The sequence below is a fragment of the Arvicanthis niloticus genome, chromosome 17, assembly GCF_011762505.2.
Source record: "Arvicanthis niloticus isolate mArvNil1 chromosome 17, mArvNil1.pat.X, whole genome shotgun sequence".
NCBI classification, from domain to species: Eukaryota; Metazoa; Chordata; class Mammalia; order Rodentia; family Muridae; genus Arvicanthis; species Arvicanthis niloticus.
Genome location: NC_047674.1, coordinates 11,861,034 through 11,878,182, shown reverse-complemented (window position 1 = coordinate 11,878,182; position 17,149 = coordinate 11,861,034). Strand labels below are relative to the sequence as shown.

The window sequence follows — 17,149 nt, the reverse complement described above, 5'->3', positions numbered from 1 at the left end:
GCCTAAGCAGATAAAAACTGACAATGGCCCAGGTTATACAAGCTCCAGTTTCCACCAATTTTGTGAAAGATTGGGAATACTACATAAAACGGGTATTCCATATAATCCACAGGGCCAAGGTATAGTAGAAAGGGCACATCAAACCATTAAATGTCAATTTGAAAAAATTAAAAAGGGGGAATGGTACCCTACCAAGGGATCCCCCAGAAATATCCTTCATCATGCACTCTTTATTTTAAATTTTTAAAATTTGGATTCTGAAGGAAAATCTGCTAGATTCTGGCATCCTGATACCAAAAAGAATTTTCCAACAGTCCTCTGGAAAGACCCATTAACTGGAACCTGGAATGGGCCAGGTCCAGTGCTTATCTGGGAAAGAGGTTCTGTTTGCATATATTCCCAAACTGCAGATGCTGCACGTTGGCTGCCAGAGAGACTGATTAAACAAATAGACAACAATAACAAATCCAGGGAGGAAAAACCCCCTGAGAAGAGCATTTTTTTCTTCACAGGAAACATGAAGATGCTTCAGATCAACGAGTAAACCTGACTTGGGAAGTTATCAGTGCTGAAGGAGACATCACCACCTGAATCTCCAGGGTGGCTCTATTGGACTCTTGATTCCCTGACTTATGATTTAGTGGGGAACTAGATTGTTTTAGATTTAGTGGGAATTTAGATTGTTTAGACCCAGGAGAAAACCCACTACCACAGTTACTATAGTTGTTTTTTGGGTTTGAGATTGACTAGAGCAGGAACAGGGATTTCCTTACTTGTTTTCTTTAGATCAAAGCTATGGTCAGTTTTGTATTTCTATAGATTTAGATTCTGATATAAGACATAAGCAGAATAGAAGAAGCTTACACTTTTTACTCCTCTGATAGAGGGAGTTATGTGTTGCCCTTAAAAAAGAGTGTTGCTGTCATACTAACTATTCAGGCATTAAGTCTCTTGTCTTTTGGGTCCATGCGGTTCAACAAACTGATGGCTTTTGTATGAGATGCTATTCAAACGAAACCCACACAGGTCCATTATTACAGGCTGGAAGTAAGGGATTGTAAAACCTCTGTCATCAAGACTAATGAGGTATATCCCCTAACTTACGCCAGAATAGTCAGTGACTGGTAAGAGAGCATACTGAGACCCTTGCCCCTAAAAGAGGGAGGCCTCACCATCCTAAGACAGGAGCTCAACCAATGGCTGTTGAGTATCCAAGGACGGGAAAGGGAGGCTGGGTTCCTTTGTTCCAACCTAGGACAGGCACGGTTTCCGTAAGTTTTCCCAGCCTTCCCTTTTGAAAAAAATTTAAAAGGGGGGACCTGTTGGGGGCCGACTTTTAGCAGAAAGTGGCTATCAGCTTTTCAGCCATCTTGAGTCATATACCCTGACATGAGACTTGGATTACAATAGCCTACAACAGCTGAGCACACTCTGATAATCTTGGTTTAAATACCTTGGGTGTGTGAGATTAAAGGTGTGTAACTTAGGAGTGTAACTTAGAAGTGTAGAGATCAGATTTAGAGACAAGACCTAAGGGTGTGACCAAAAGGCATGGCTTAGAAGTGAGACATATAAAAGGCAGAGACAGAACAGAACAGAACAGAGAATCAGACACAGACAGAGGAGACAGAGAAGCAGGCACTTGGGAGAGAACTTGGAAGAGGTAACTTGGAACTTGGAGGCACTAGGAACTAGGAACTTAGGACTTGGGACTTGGAGAGAAGAAGAGAGACTGAAGAATAAACAGGATTGAAACACACTCTGTCTGGTCTCCATTCTTCGAGTCCGCCCTCACCCTCTCTCTCTTGCTGAACCCTGACCCGCGGACCGGAGCAGCAGCTTGGACCAGGATACAGTGGCCGCCAAACTTGGGGCAGCCCGGGCCTCAACATTTTGCTTGGGCTGCGACATTTTTTGCCCGCCCAAATGTGGGACTAGTGCGGGTCTCAACATTTTTTGGCGCCCGAACGTGGGCCAGCTCGGGTCCCAACAGTGCACTTGTACTTTCTTTTGTAAGAAAGCAAAACTGCCAAGTCTATTATATGGTCTAATTAATATACATTTTCAAAAATAGAAGGCAGGCAGGTAGTATAGTCAAGACCCAAGTAGTTCTTTTTATTTTCCCAGCCATGGAGGTGGGAGGGAGAAACAATGGAAAAGGGATAACAAAAGGGGGATCAGAGGTAGGAAAGCTTTACTTTTAGAACCATACAAATCAGAGAACTGTAAAATAAATTATAAAGCACAACTTGTTTCCTTATTCTGATATTGGCTATATATACTAAAGATGTACACAGTCTTCTGTTATGTTTATTATAGTCTATATAACTTGGTAGTCAAGTTTATATTCCTAAGAATCAAAATATTCAGAATAAGGTAAACATTAAAGTAAAAACCCCATAAATTATTATTTGGACTGGAAGTATCTATATGTCTTTTCATTCTAGTCTGGGGTACACTTCCTATGTTTGCCTGCATGAGAAGCAACCTAGTGGAAGTTAGCATCATTCCCACTGGGCCAGGCAGGAGTCATTGAGAAATGGCTCTAGGCCTGAAACAGATACTGGTAGTACGGGCCATTTTATTGTTGCAGAAAGCAAGGAGACATGGGGCCTGGGAGATAGCTCAGTGGATATAAAAACTTTGCCTCAAAAAGAGTGAGGACTTTGGGTCACTAGAACCCATGTCAAAGTCAGGCAGTTGTGGAAGCCACCTGTAATCCCAGCATTGGGGGAAGCAGAGATGGATTCTCTGGGGCAAGCCTCTGGGTTCAGTGAGAGACTTCACTAAAATTGGAGAGCAATCAAATTCAGGCTTCCATTTGTGTCCATATATGCACACTATAGACACATACAGGCATGTAAGCAACACAAAAAACAGGGCTGGAGAAATGGCTTAGCAATTAAGAGCACCAACTTTTTTTTGTTTTTTTTTTTTAAGAGGACCTAGGTTTGATTCCCAGCACCCAAATGCTGGTTTATACTTACCTTTAACTCTAATTCTAGAGGACCCAACACTCTCTTTTGGATTCTATAGATACTGCATACACTTAGTTCATTTATATACATGCAGGCAAAACCCTACACACATAAAAAATATTTAAAAGTAACAACCCCAAAACGACAACAACAACAATAACAACAACAACAACAACATGAAGTAGTTAAAGCATATCAAGCAGGCGTCTCAATATGGACAATACCAGACTCTTAGAATTGTTACAGTGACAGACATATAACTACCAACATATCAAAATTCTAGATAAGAAGCTCTAATCCCCTTCCCCTTTTCACCTGTGTAAGTTGCTAATTTCAATATGTTTTTAACACTGATAAATAAATCACCTTTTTTCTTTAGTGCTTTCAGGACAAACAAAATGACACATCTGTGTGTAAAAATTACAACTAGACCCAGAGAGATCGCTCAGTGGATACAAGTGACTGATGCCAAGTCTAAGGACCTGAGTTTGATCCCTAGGAATCACATGGATGAATGAGAGAACAAAATCTCGTGAGTCATCCTCTGATCTCCATGTGCACTATAGCATTTACATACACACAGACACAGACACAGACACAGACACACACACACACACACACACACACACACACACACACACACACACACAGAGACAGATGCTCTGGGCAACATAGTAAGATCCTATCTCAGGGCTGGGTCAATAGTTTATACCCATAAAGAAAGAGTTCTTGCTTCTCTAGCAAAGGACTGAAGTTTGGTTCCTAGTACCTATATTTGATGGCTCATAATCACCTGTAACTCTAGTTCCAGGGGATGTGCTCCATGGGCACTTGCACTTGCATACACATAACCTCCAACCCCCATATAGCACACACATATAAATCATTTTTTACAAAAGTTGGTCCGGGGATATAGCTCAGCTCTGAGAAGGTTTGCTTAGTGGCCCAGTTTTTTGTTTTTGTTTTTTTTTTTTTGTAATTTTTTAAAAAAAGATTTATTTTATGTGTAGGAATATTCTGCCTACATGCACATATGTGCAGCACAAAGATGCCTGGTACCAGCGGAAGTCAGAATAGGGTGTTAGGTCCCCTGGAGTTATAGACGGCTGTAAAGCACCAGTACTGTAAAGTACTGGGAACTGGGAAAGCATCTCCGGCAAGAGTGAGTGCTCTCAGCCCCTGAGCACTATCTCTAGCGTGAGTTAGGTTTGAGGCGTAGCATCTAGGTCAAACTAGGCGTGGAACAACTCCTGTAATTGAAACACTTGGACACAAGGGCAGAAAGGCCAGAAAGTTTAAGGTTATTCCACATTCCAGAGGCCAGCCTATGTGATATGAGACTCATATTTCAAAACCAACCAACAAACAAAAAGATCAAAGGTGTGGGGGATATAGTTCAAGTGATAAGAGTACTGATCTAGCATACACATACCCATGGTGTGTGTGTGGGGGGGAGCATATTTTCTATCTATGTATCAGAAGGTATACCTGTAGGAAGAAGAGAGCCACAAGCTAGATAATGGCTTTTACCAAGAGAAAATAATGCAAGGGAGCCCAGGAGCCACTATAAGGAGCCATTCTAATGACCCTCTGACTAGCTCAGCAAAAACCATTTCAGTTGCAATCTGGTAATTTGAACAGCTCCAACAGGAAACCAATACTCCAATGAAACAAAGGACCCAAGCAACAAGCAAGATGAATGTTAGCCTACTAGAGAACTGGCTGACAAAGAACTTTACAAATCATCCCAATGTCATTGTCTGTATCCACTGCCCTGCCCTATGTCAGACAGCATGCCTCCTGATCATGCACTAAACATCCAGCAATGTCTATAAATATTCTTTTTATAAAAAAGATTTCTTTCATTTTTAATTGTGTGTGCCTGTGCGTGTGCTTTGACAGAAGTCAGAGGTTCCTGGTCCTTCTGGAGAAGAAGTCAGAAGCAATTGTGAGCTCTTGATGTGGGTGCAAGGAAACAAACTCGAGTCCTCTGGGGAAGTAGTACTTACTCTGAACCACTGAGCCATCTCTCCAGCCCTCAAAATACTTCCAATTTACAGGTAAAGTAAGGGTGACAAAATCATGTTGAAGAACACAAAATGTAGCAAACCAAATATAAAATGTTGACATCCTACAGCACAGACACCCTATACTCTCATAAATGAACTATTTAAAGGAAAATTTTATAAAGAGAAAATACATTTTTACAGATTTTCTAAGAGCCAGCTTAAGGCAAATAAGAGGACCTTTGACCCTAATTTCTAGAAGCCAAGTATAAAAATATTGTCTTGTGACATCTGGTAATTTGAATTACATGATACATATTAAATGATATTAGTAAGATTTGACAATGGTAAAGTGGCTATGGCTTCAGCCTCACATCTACTAAAGGTAATACACTAAAGTAAAGAAATGATAGAAAGACTGAGATTTGCTTTAAAATATTAAAAGCAAAAACCAATGCACAGAGATGTGAAGATAAAATACGATAACAAAAGTTGGATGGCAGTATTGAAATATTCTAGGTTTGTTTTTGTATATTTCAAGGTTCTCCTAAGGAAAATATTCTTAAAAGAAAAAGAGCAAAGAGCATTATCTACCAAAGTCTTTGACTAAAGCGGTACTCAGTGTTTGGTAAAGCACACCTATATTATAGGGAAAAATGAAAGCAAGTGAATTAGGTACTCACAGGCAAGATAGAGAAAACCAACAGTCAGAGGAATTAATAAACAAAAGAATTGGTCAAATAAAAACCAAAAGCAACAACAAAACTCAGTTTACCAAATCAGGCCAAGTTGAGGTCATATATATCTATAAGTCTAGTAGCTTTAGAGCCAGAAGTTGTAGACCAGTCAGGACTGTACAGTGAGACCCCGCATCAAAAGCCAAAACACACAAACAAACAAACAAACAAATCCTAGCCATCCCAGCCATCCATGAAGTAGAAAAAGGAAACAAGTAAACAAACAAAACCTTCAAGTGTCAGTTTCTTTGAAAAAAAGATCAGTAACTCTAGTTTGACAAAGATCACACACACACACACACACACACACACACACACACACACACACAGAGAAAGACAGAGAGACAGATAGAATTGCCTTATGCCCACTTCGGAAACAAGAACAATGTTACAAACAGTAGTAATTATATCATCTGGTATCTCCTAAGGAAATAAGAGCTTCCTTCCCTCATGGGGGCCTCACTAATTATTTTGGTATTTCACTGGCAGTAATTGGGTTCTGAACCCATTAAGGGACCAATAACTGCAGTGAAGGGGCCATAGCAAACTAACCAGCATCTATCTACACAGCTGAGCCATTCTATCCAAAACACAAGGTTTCTACCTGGTGGAAAGGAGGGTTCCCCAGAGGAAAACAGAGCACACATGGTTCTGCCTCCCCCTACTCCCAAACAAGGAGTGGATGTTACAAAGAGACTATCAATTCAAATCATATATAAACATGTAAAAATTTAAGTATAACACTAGCCTACCAAATCAATAATAAAACTTAAGAGAACATTACAGCTTAGTAGATTTATTCTATATATGCAAATACGATTTAATTCTAGCAAATTTGTATTTATATAAATGTATTTTTAGCTTAAAGGAGTGTAAACAACACAGAAACTGACTGACAGAGGGCAAATTAAAAAAGAAAAGAAAATCCAGAGACTGAGGAACTTTCACATTGATTCCTTGCTTTCTACAGTTTTCTTGGGAAATGTCTACATGAATATTATTTCTCAGAAGTAGCAGATATTATATTTATTGTAAAGTTACAATTATGCTGGAATGAGCAACTAAGTTACAACATGTTAGCATCAAAGACTGGCAAACAAGCAACTTAAGGAGAAATAACTAAGCAAGAAGACAAATATCACTATCTGCAAATGACATGTCTAGAAAAAAACCTCTTTTGTTGTTCTTAAGTCCTAGAAACACTGACGGAAAGAGTTCAAATTGCTGGCAAAACTGAAGTTTTATACATTCATAATGGAGTGTGTGTTAGGTTGGCAAGAAAACCTGGATACGGGAGATGATGTCAAGTCTTAGTCCAGGAGATTTTATCACAAAGATGCTTGCTCTCCTCCAAGTTCATTATATGTGTCTTTGTGAGAGAGGCAGAATAGTAAGAAAAAGGAGCAAGCTATACAGAAAGAGGCAGAAATGGGGTGACCTGGTATCCACTAAGAAGCTGTAAGAAGCAAAGTACAGTTTTTTCCCTAAAGCCCAGAGAAAGAGTGTAATCCTGCTAGATTTTTAAAATTGTCTCCACACGTTATATATATGTGTGTGGTTATTTGTACATATACACTCATACATATGCACTCACATATACAACTAAAAATCTTCAAAAAAGATGCAATGATACTCAAACCTTTTACTCACTTTGTCAAAGTTCCTGAAAGCAGTTCAAGACACACACACACACACACACACACACACACACACACACACACACAGAGACAGAGAGAGAGAGAGAGAGAGAGAGAGAGAGAGAGAGAGACAGACAGACAGACAGACAGACACAGACACTATTAGGAAACTATTGAACTCAGCCAGGTATGTACAGAGAGGTCCATGTGGAAACCCACCCACCCAGGAACAGACAGAAGTCAGTGCTCCAGGAGAAGCTTGCCACCAGTGCTATGGACCCAAATACAGACTGTCCTGAAGGACAACAAGATGAAAAACTAAAAAAAATCTGCTTATAGACTGGTAAGCACATGGCATATACAAGGGCCAAGGACTAAGGTAAGGGAGCAACTGCCAATCAGCAATGGCAAAAAGAGGAAAAACCAGACCTACATGCTCCCTTGCAAGCATATCCTTATCAAGTCTGGATGTGGGACTTAGTGAATAGAGTAAAAGTATACACTGAACTTAAAAAAATGTCTAGACTTATAAATGAATGACAAGTTACTTATCAATATGCTAAAACAACCAGAAACAGAGTCCAGCCAATTCAATAGCAGAATTTACTACAGGAGCTTATCAGTGAGATCTGATGAAGAAAAACAAAAATACAAAACACCCTATTATCACATCAGTGCTCCACAGCCATGGTCTGCATAAAGATCTGGCTGTAAAATTAACAGCACAGCTTGAAAAGGTCTTTACTTGCAAGAACATATTTCCTTCTTTCTCTTCCTCCCATTCAGTGTTCCTTTCTCACTTAATCAAACAGCTATATAGCTGCCAAATTATAGCTAGCCAAAGACAAGAAGGTGAGGACAGCCACAGCAGCGTCTGTACACAGAAAACATCGCTCCAAAACAAAGCATTTTTCATGTCTCACAGGGTTAAGCGAGACTATACTAGACTTTCTGCTGATTTTCTTTAGTAACACCATCTTTTTTTCATCCTTGCACTTACCAATCTCAAAGTGATCTGATAACCATCTTTGGAATCTGTGTAAATTAAGGAGGCTCCTGAGTTTTCTGGGTCGTACTATGATGTCCCCAAAACTGCCAGGGTAAGCCCAGGAAGGCTAAGAGTCCTCCTGTGTGAGGCCACCCTACAATCCCGTGGGGCTCACTGTGCAGGTAACAGAGGTAATAGGGAACTTTGGTCCTCTGGGGCTGGCATGTCAGCTCCCAGCAGAAACAATGTATCAAAATAGAAGCCCTGCTTCAAAAAGAAAAGAATTTGTTCTTCAAATTGATGTCTCTCTAAGATTTAATTCAAAGCTGTAACACCATCTAGAGAATTACCTTTTTTTTTTAATTTTTAAAAACTGAAAAGCAAACACAACTCATGATTCTATCTGAATATTTTATGAGTATAGGTGTTTGCAAGTATGTATGTGTACTATGTACATGCAAGTACATATCCAGTACATGCAAGGATATCCGAGTCCAGAAAAAGGTGTTGGATGCTCTAGAAAAGGAGGTGCAGATGGTTGTGAGCTGTCATGTTGATGCTAAGAATCAAACCTAGGTCCTCTGGTAGAACAGCTAGTACTTTTAATCACTGAGCCATCCCTCCAGCCCTAAAATACTTATAAATATTTGACTGTTTAATCTATCCCATAACAGCTAAACATGCATACACAAAGATAATGCAGCATATCTGACTTCATTCACAGTAACCAGAAGAGTCCCTGAGATATACTCAGGCTTTAGAGCAAAACCTAACAATAAGGACACAAAGCAGTTAAGTCTGATCAGGATGACCTATAACCTCAGCTACTCTGAAGGCTAAAGCAAGAGGACCCTTGGGCCTGTAAGTAAGACTTTTTCTTTCTTTTTTTTTTTTTTTTTTTGGGGGGGGTCAGGGGTATGGGAAGTAGGGTTTGTATAGTTTCTCTGTTTGAGATAGCTTTTCACCATGGAGCTCACTCTAGACTAGGCTGGTAATCTCACAGAGATCCTCTTGCCTCTGCCTCAGAGAAAAATCTGGCAGGACACATAAATAAATGCATGCATATGCACACAGGATTAAAAACAAATCAAAGAAATAAAAGTGAAAAAGATTGGTGTGATGGTTATTCTTGTTGTTATCTTGACAACATCTGTAATTAACGAAAATCCAAAAACTGGAGGGCACACCTACAAGATTTTTGCTTATTCTGAAATGGGAAGATGTGAGTGTGGGCTTTAAGACTCTCATGTCCGCTGCCTGGAAGTCAGTCTTCCACTAGCAGCCTTCAGATGAAGATGTAGAACTCTTGGCTCCTCCTGTACCATGCCTGCCTGGATGCTGCCATGTTCCTACTTTGAACCTCTGAACTTGTAAACCAGCCCGAATTAAATGTTGTCTTTTATAAGACTTGCCTTGGTCATGGTCTCTGTTCACAGCAGGAAAACCCTAAGACACCGGCCTATACAGCTGAGACATCCAGCCTCATGGGCTAAGTAACTGCTGGATTCTTGAACATTTATAGCTAGACATTTTTGGACTAGCTGAACCATAGCCTGTAAGGCAGTCGATATTTATTATATACATAGTATATGTAATTACAAAACATGTATATTATATATGATATAATGATATATAATAAACACACATTTATTATACACACGAGAGAAGGAGATTGATTCATTCTCTTAGTTCTGTTATTCTAGAGAACCCTAATACAGTTGGGGATATAGTTAAGTGCTAGAGTGCTTACCTTGCATGCTTGAAGTTTCAGGTTTGATTCCCAATATTACAAAACAAACAAGAAAAATCCCCATACCTACAAAATGATTCTGTTTCTAGTCATGTACATTCTAAAATCTATTAAGTCTATTAACATTATAAAGTAAGGTATGGATTTAGAACCACTATAGAGGAAAGGGGTCCCTGAGAGAACACAACTACAAGTCAGACACCTCTATCTTAATTTCAAAAACACCAAACCAACCAAACCTGTTTCAAAACTTTGTTAGTTCTCTACTTGTACTATTTACGTTTCTCTTTTCCTCTTTTCTTTACTTATTGGTGGGTCAGAGCCCTTTTTTCTCCAGCTACCATTTCCCCAAGGCCTCTGCATGGCAACCACTGTAGTAGCTGCTTCCCTCCAGGCTTCAAACCTCCACTGGTTGGACTGCTCTGCAGGTGCTGCTGCCAAGGAACCCCCAGAGGACCACTTTCCCTCCCCCAGGAACCCAGGATTGTGTCCCTAACTGCTTGACTCCAGGTGAGAGGGTCTTTGCTTAAAGAACAGCCCCAATCTGCACTAACAAAACCCAGGTGTGGGGAAACCCAGTCCTGGGAAGGCTTGACACAAAAGTGTTAGTACACCCTAGAGACTATCCCTGAGACATACTCAAGTAGTATCTATAGTAAAGATGATACCACAAAAGGACTATATTTGTTTGAAGTCACTTTCCCATCTTAAGCCTGTCTGCTCTGTCCAATACAACTTCAGAGGTCAGAAACTCCTCCTCCAGCAGCTCAGTATTATGCATGTCCTTTTTTACCTGGCAGACACACAAACCACTGCTCCCTGGCCCCAGCCAACTTAAGTGCCCCTTGCCTCCCTGGAAAAAGATAACAGAAGGGCAAAGGAATTATGCTAATGAAGGTGATCAGTGTAGAAAGTGAGAAGAGGCAGCACTAACTTGGCTGCAGAACAGTATGTCACATACCATCAAGCACCACAGTTCCTAACAACCAAAGAATGGTGTCACCAAAGAATGGTGTCAAAGGACAGCAGGCCCCGAGGCCCTGAGCTCAGTCACAGAATGCACTCACAAGAACACCTGGACATCAAGAGTCTATTAATAAGAATATTAATATTAGAACATGTAGACCTGAGAAAGCTGGGCACTGACATCACTCGATGGCCTTCAGACTAGGTTATTTTTACGTATAACAAGCATGGAAACTCAGGATCTAGAGTCCAGAAGCCCTTTAAAATTCATCAAAAAGCCAGTTGAAAGACAAGTATGACAAATACAAATCAACAGTATCCTATTTGTCTCCTCAAACATGTTCTAGCACCCTTGATAATTTAGCTACCCAGTTAAGACTTGGTGATCCTGACAAGAGAATGTTTATTAACATCTCATCCTTATCTAGAGTGGGCTTCAATCACTGGAGCTCAGGTTTTTTTGTTTGTTTTTGTTTTTGTTTTTTTTTTGGAGACAGGGTTTCTCTGTGTAGCCCTGGCTGTCCCGGAACTCACTCTGTAGACCAGGCTGTCCTCCAAAAATCCGCCTGCCTCTGCCTCCCAAGTGCTGGGATTAAAGGCGTGTGCCACCACCACCCAGCTGGAGCTCAGTTTTTGAGAGTGACAGAAGCACTAATATGGCTGGTAGTCTAGACTAGAAAGGCAGTCTCTTGAAGGCAGCTACAAGTAGTCATGCTTTCAGTGTTAAGCAGTGGCGGGTTACTATAAAGATGTGCTTTAAGTACATGAATGGCCTGAGGACTGAGACTCTGGATGTGTTCACTCCCTACCAGAAACCTACTTAGGAATGTGTACTTGGAGAAAAATAAGTGTTTGCTGACTGAGGGATACAACACAATTCTACAATGGGTATTTTGGAACTGAATATCTATCTTTATGCAAAGACCTGACCGTCCTCACTCCTGGGCTTGAAAAAAATGATGTGGACATTACCTTTTAACCTTGAACTTTAGAGAGGCTCTGAAGACATTCACTAGGTAACTGTGACTGAATATTTAAATTTGTTAACTTCTAAAAGCGAATATGAGCAGGGTAGTGAGGAGTACACACCTTCCTAGTACTTGAGAGGCAGGCAGATCTCTTGAGTTGAGACTAGCCTGGTCTACAGAACAAGTTCCAGGATAGCCAGGGCTACACAGAGAAACCCTGTTCTGAAACAAAACAAAAAAGTGAGGATGAAAGGAAAAAAGGCCAAAGGAAAAAAAAATATAATTACAAATCTTGCTTCTCTGATTCTCTATACCTGTCTCCTCTCCTGTACCTGTTAAGAGTCACTGTGAGGATTAAAGTGGCTTTTACAAACATTACTTAACCCAAACAAAGGTTGGCAAAGGTAAGCAGTGCAGATGTCCTATTACCAACGTCATCCCTGAGAACATCTATACTATAGGCAATGTAGCACCAAATCATACCTGCAACAGGTTTTACTCCACCAGGTTCTTTCTACTCCCTGAAGTTGAAAAATAGAGCTGATGACTACGAGATTTTACCAACTGACCCTGTACAACAGAGCTTCACAATAACAACACTACTGGTATTTGGATCAGATAATCTTTGTGGGGCTGTCCTGTGTACTGTAGGACAGCGACTATCTCCAATTTTCAGCATTAGATTCTAGAAGCATCCTTAAGTTATGACTACCAAAGGTCTCCAAGCACTGCAATTTGTCCCAGCTGAGAACCATTACTGGGAGTAAAGAAAGCAATGAATACAAATTTTAGCAGGTCAGGTGCTTCTTTGGTCTTGTTTTATTTCTGAGATAAGATTTTGCTATGTGGCTTAGGCTGGCTGCAAACTCACCATCTCCTACCTCAGCCTCTCAAGTATAGGGAGATTACAGGTGTCCATCATCATGTCTAGCAAGTGAGGCTTTTGTTTCAGGCATCCTGGTTGTCCTAGAACTCATTATGTAGACTAAGCTGACCTTCAACTCACACTAGAGATCCTCTTGCCTCTGCCTCACAGGTACTGGGACTAAAGGCATGTAATCACTATGCCGGGCTTCACTCTTCAGATAGACCACAATGCTGAATACTATACAAGTGACTATTGGGTCAATGTATCACTCTTAAGATAATAAATCTTAAGCTAAATTTCTAATGAATTGAGTTAATCAAATAGTCTGAGATCTCGGAGCTATAAAAATAAATCCTCTCAGAGACTCATTTCTTTACTTTTAAACTGGGGAGACGGTCCATTTATTAAAATGCTTGTCATGTAAGCATGAGGACCTTTGTGTGGATCCCCAACACCCATATAAAAGCCAGACACAACACCCACAATACCAGCTCTTTGGAGTGGGAGATAGGCTGATCCCAGGAGCTCCATGACCAGCCAGTTTAGCAAATCTGTGAGATCCAGGTTCAGAGAGAGAGAGAGAGAGCCTGTCTCAAACAAGCAGAAGCTGGGCACCATGATAAACACTTTTAGTCCTAGCAACTGTGAGACAGAGGCAGGAGGATCTGAGCCTGGTCTACACAGAAGGCTCTAGGCCAGCCAAGAATACATAGTGAGACCCTCACTTGTAATCTCAGCACTTAGCTGTGCTCTGCTGTGTCAGGACGGAATCACTCGAGAGCTCAAGGCCAGTCTGAGCTACATAGTGAGCTAAAGGCTAGCATGGCATATACAGCAAGACCCTTTCTCAAAACTAATACAAAATAACAGGTCCAAAGCTAAAAGCAGGTCTTCAGGTAATATACCTCAAACTTTCATCCAGTCAGGGATAAAGAAGCAAGGTTTAGCAGTCTGAACCTAAAAAAGCAAATACTGTGTGTCTACCCTTAGGAACTTCTGAGAATGATACATGGGTATAGAAAGGGCAAATCTTAAGAGCATTTTTAGAAACTTACTTGAAAAGAACTCATAATGATTGCTCACAGCCACTTACGAGCATGTGGCTTCTGCATCAGTAACTTCCCACCTTTAGTCACTCCAGAGGTAGCCTGGTGTCACAGCAAAGAGTATCTATCCTGAGACTCTTCTGCCCACAGTAGGGCCTGAGATGGAACAGGAGGGACTACATTAATACTGGTTTGGTTAACATTGGTAGAATTAATGTATTGGTATGAATGTGTGGCGCACTGGTATTAATGTGTTGCTATTATAGGAACAGTCTATCAAGAAATGTAATTTTTATCATTAAGCAATTCAACAGCACTATGTAAAAACTGACTCTCTCCCAGGTTTTGTCTGTCTGTCTGTCTTCCTTTCCTTTTCCCTTTGGTTTTCTGAATCAGGGTCTCACTATGCAGCTCTGGCTGTCCTGGAACTCACTATGTAGACCAGGCCAGCCACAAACTCACCAAGATCTGCTTAGCTCTGCCTCCCCAGTGCTGGGGTTAAAGGCATGTGCCACCCTGTCTGGTTCCAGGTTTATTCTTTAAGAAACATCTCCAAATATATGGCTTAAATAAAAACAAGACACCTACCATTTGCAACACCTATTTCCATATATAAATACAACACACTGCCTTTCTAAGACTTGTATAACTAACTCATCTCTTAATAACTGCATGTTAAGTGGACTAAACATAACAACAACACTCCTGCTGATGGAACTCCTCAGTAGCTTGTATTTTTTTCTGTAGCCAGAGTGGCTCTGGGGAGCCTCAGAATTCAGAGATCCACCTACCTCTGCCTACCAAGTGCTGGAGTTAAAGATGTGCACTGCCACTCCTAGTGAGCTTGTATTTTTGGGTTGTTTGTCTTGCTGTTAACTAACAAAAATGCTGAAGAGAAAATTCTTTGGCTGGCTGTGGTGGCTCATATCTTTAATTTTAGCATTTGGGAGCCCAAGGCAGGTGAAACAAGAACTTGAGTCTGGCCTGGGCTACTCAGTGAGTTTCTTTCAAGAGGAAGGAGTGAAAGGAAAGAAAGGAAGTCTCTGCTCTGTTGTGCCAGAGTCTCCTTAGGTCAGATTCCTGAAAAATACATTTTTTTTCAATCTGTATCTGCCAGAATAAAACTGCCCTTCTAATGATCTCAACTGTCTAGTTACAATCTGTGAGCCACCCTTGACACCCTTGATAACAACTAAGATGATCATGCCTATTCTTCCCAGTCTGATGTGTAGAAAATACAATTATAAGGCAATTCTTTTACTGTTAGGTTGAAACCTCACTTAGCATATGTGGCATCTGAATTTTTAAATTTATTTTTGTTATTTTTAACTATGGGTATATATCTGTGCGTAGATATGCACACACGAATGCTGGTGCCCACGGAGGCCAGAGGAATTGGGTCCTCCAGAAGCTGGAATTAAAAGCAGCTGAGAATTGCCTGACATAGATGGTGGAACCCGAATTCAGGTCCTAGAGAAAAGCAGTCCATGCTGCTCTTAACCACTAAGCCATCTCTACAGCTGCATGTGATTTCTTAACTATAAAGCCTGCAATTATCCATAACCTCTCCAGCTTTCCGTCAGAGTGATGCACCACACATTTAAGACACAATACCCATAGTTAGGCAACAGAGCAGGAGTGAACAGAGAAATGATCATCTGAAGTGAAATTCAAGTTGTAAGCTTACAATAGCACTGCTGAAGTCTACAAAAGCAAAACTTCTGAGAAAATACCATTGAAAACCACAACATTTTCAACAAGTCACAAAGTAGCCTAGGCTGATCATCTGAAAAGCCTAAGCCTGTTTGAGTTCTATTGCATTTATAAACACCAATTTATCCTATTTGGAGAGGGGTCATCTCTCCAAAAAGGTAATTTTAGTTGCAAAAGAAGTCACAAGTGTATGGTTTTAGAGGACACACAGCCCTGTGGGTAGGTGGTAGAATGTGAGACAGTGCCAGGTTAGGCAGAGCAAGAAATGACCATACTTTGTTTCTCACCAACTGCATCCACCATGGAGCCTCCTCAGAAGGAAAGAGTAAAGTATGGACTCCAGGATGATGGGAAAACTATCACCATTACCCATGGTTACTCTGTTGCAAGTCTTCAAAGGCATTCATTCATTACCAAGGCCTCAAGGTCAGCTTGCCTCTTTCCTTGACCTGCAGCTCTTCAGCCACACACTTGGCTGTGCTCCATATTGTCTTTAGGACCTAGTGTCCCATATTTCTCTAGCACTCCAATCACATTCCTACCCCATGCTTTTGTACTTCCTATTCATCACTTACAATCTTTTCAAATGGCTGTTCACAACTCATCCACTCACTGCAGGCTTGAAACAAGTATCACTCCATCAGCAAGCTTCTCCAAGTAGCTTATGTCCAGTGGCTACTGTCTTCTGCTGTTCTACCCCTATGATACTATTATTTCTTCTTCCTTTCTTGGCTGTAACTGATATGCCTGTCTCCCTACATATGTGACCTCCTGTTTTATTCCTATGTCACCCACCTCTTATAGCAGTTGCATGTGGCAGGAGCACATTTTCTTGTACCCCTTTCTCCAGTACTATGAAAATGACAAATAACAATTAAAAAAAAAAAAAGACACAAAACATCAAGCCCGAGTAAAAACAAGAACCTTAAAATGTAAGAGGCTAGAGATGGAAACTTAATCAGAAAGAGCTGAATCTTTTACCAACAATGCAGAGGCAACACAACCTGGCTAAAAGCAGCAGAAACCTGGGTTAGAAATAGAATTAAGAACTTGACATGACCTCAAGTCACATGGTTCTTTGTAGAGCTAGACAGCTGTCCCTTTCCTGTCCTCCCCAAAGGCCGTCACTGTGTTCTCTAGCCAGGGAAGTACAGTCTTTGAAAGGAGGGTTATCAGCTGTTAGGATGCTCTAAGGAGACAGTCCTGCCAACCTCTCTACAAAGAGTGCTGCCCTAGGCAAGGGAGGACCACAGGCTCAGAGGCTGACACACCAGTGGGCACCAAAAGGCTCTGGAAACAAACAAACAAACCCAAAAGAAACATAAAGCAGCCCAAAGCACACAGTGACTTTGGGGGAAAGAAAATTAGAATATCTAACAGAAATACCAGGAGTAAAGAAAAGCTCTTAGTAGAGTCCAGAAAAAGGGCTCCAAGGTAAATCTGAGAGCATCTTCCAGAAAGAACAAGAAAGCTGAAGGTACAAAGTATCAAT

General features: G+C 40.8%; 1 protein-coding gene across 3 annotated transcripts in view; it reads right to left on the bottom strand.

The window, feature by feature from the left end:
- Positions 1–17,149, bottom strand: part of Hdlbp (high density lipoprotein binding protein) — a 75,055-nt gene that overhangs the window by 48,769 nt on the left and 9,137 nt on the right. The window contains exon 1 of one of the 3 annotated variants that reach the window (XM_076914706.1): positions 8,359–8,499. The exons of the other annotated variants lie outside the window; for them this stretch is intronic. The gene's annotated coding sequence lies outside the window, so the exon portion shown is untranslated. Of the gene's footprint in view, positions 1–8,358; positions 8,500–17,149 lie in introns of those variants that run through there. 3 annotated transcript variants of the gene reach the window in all.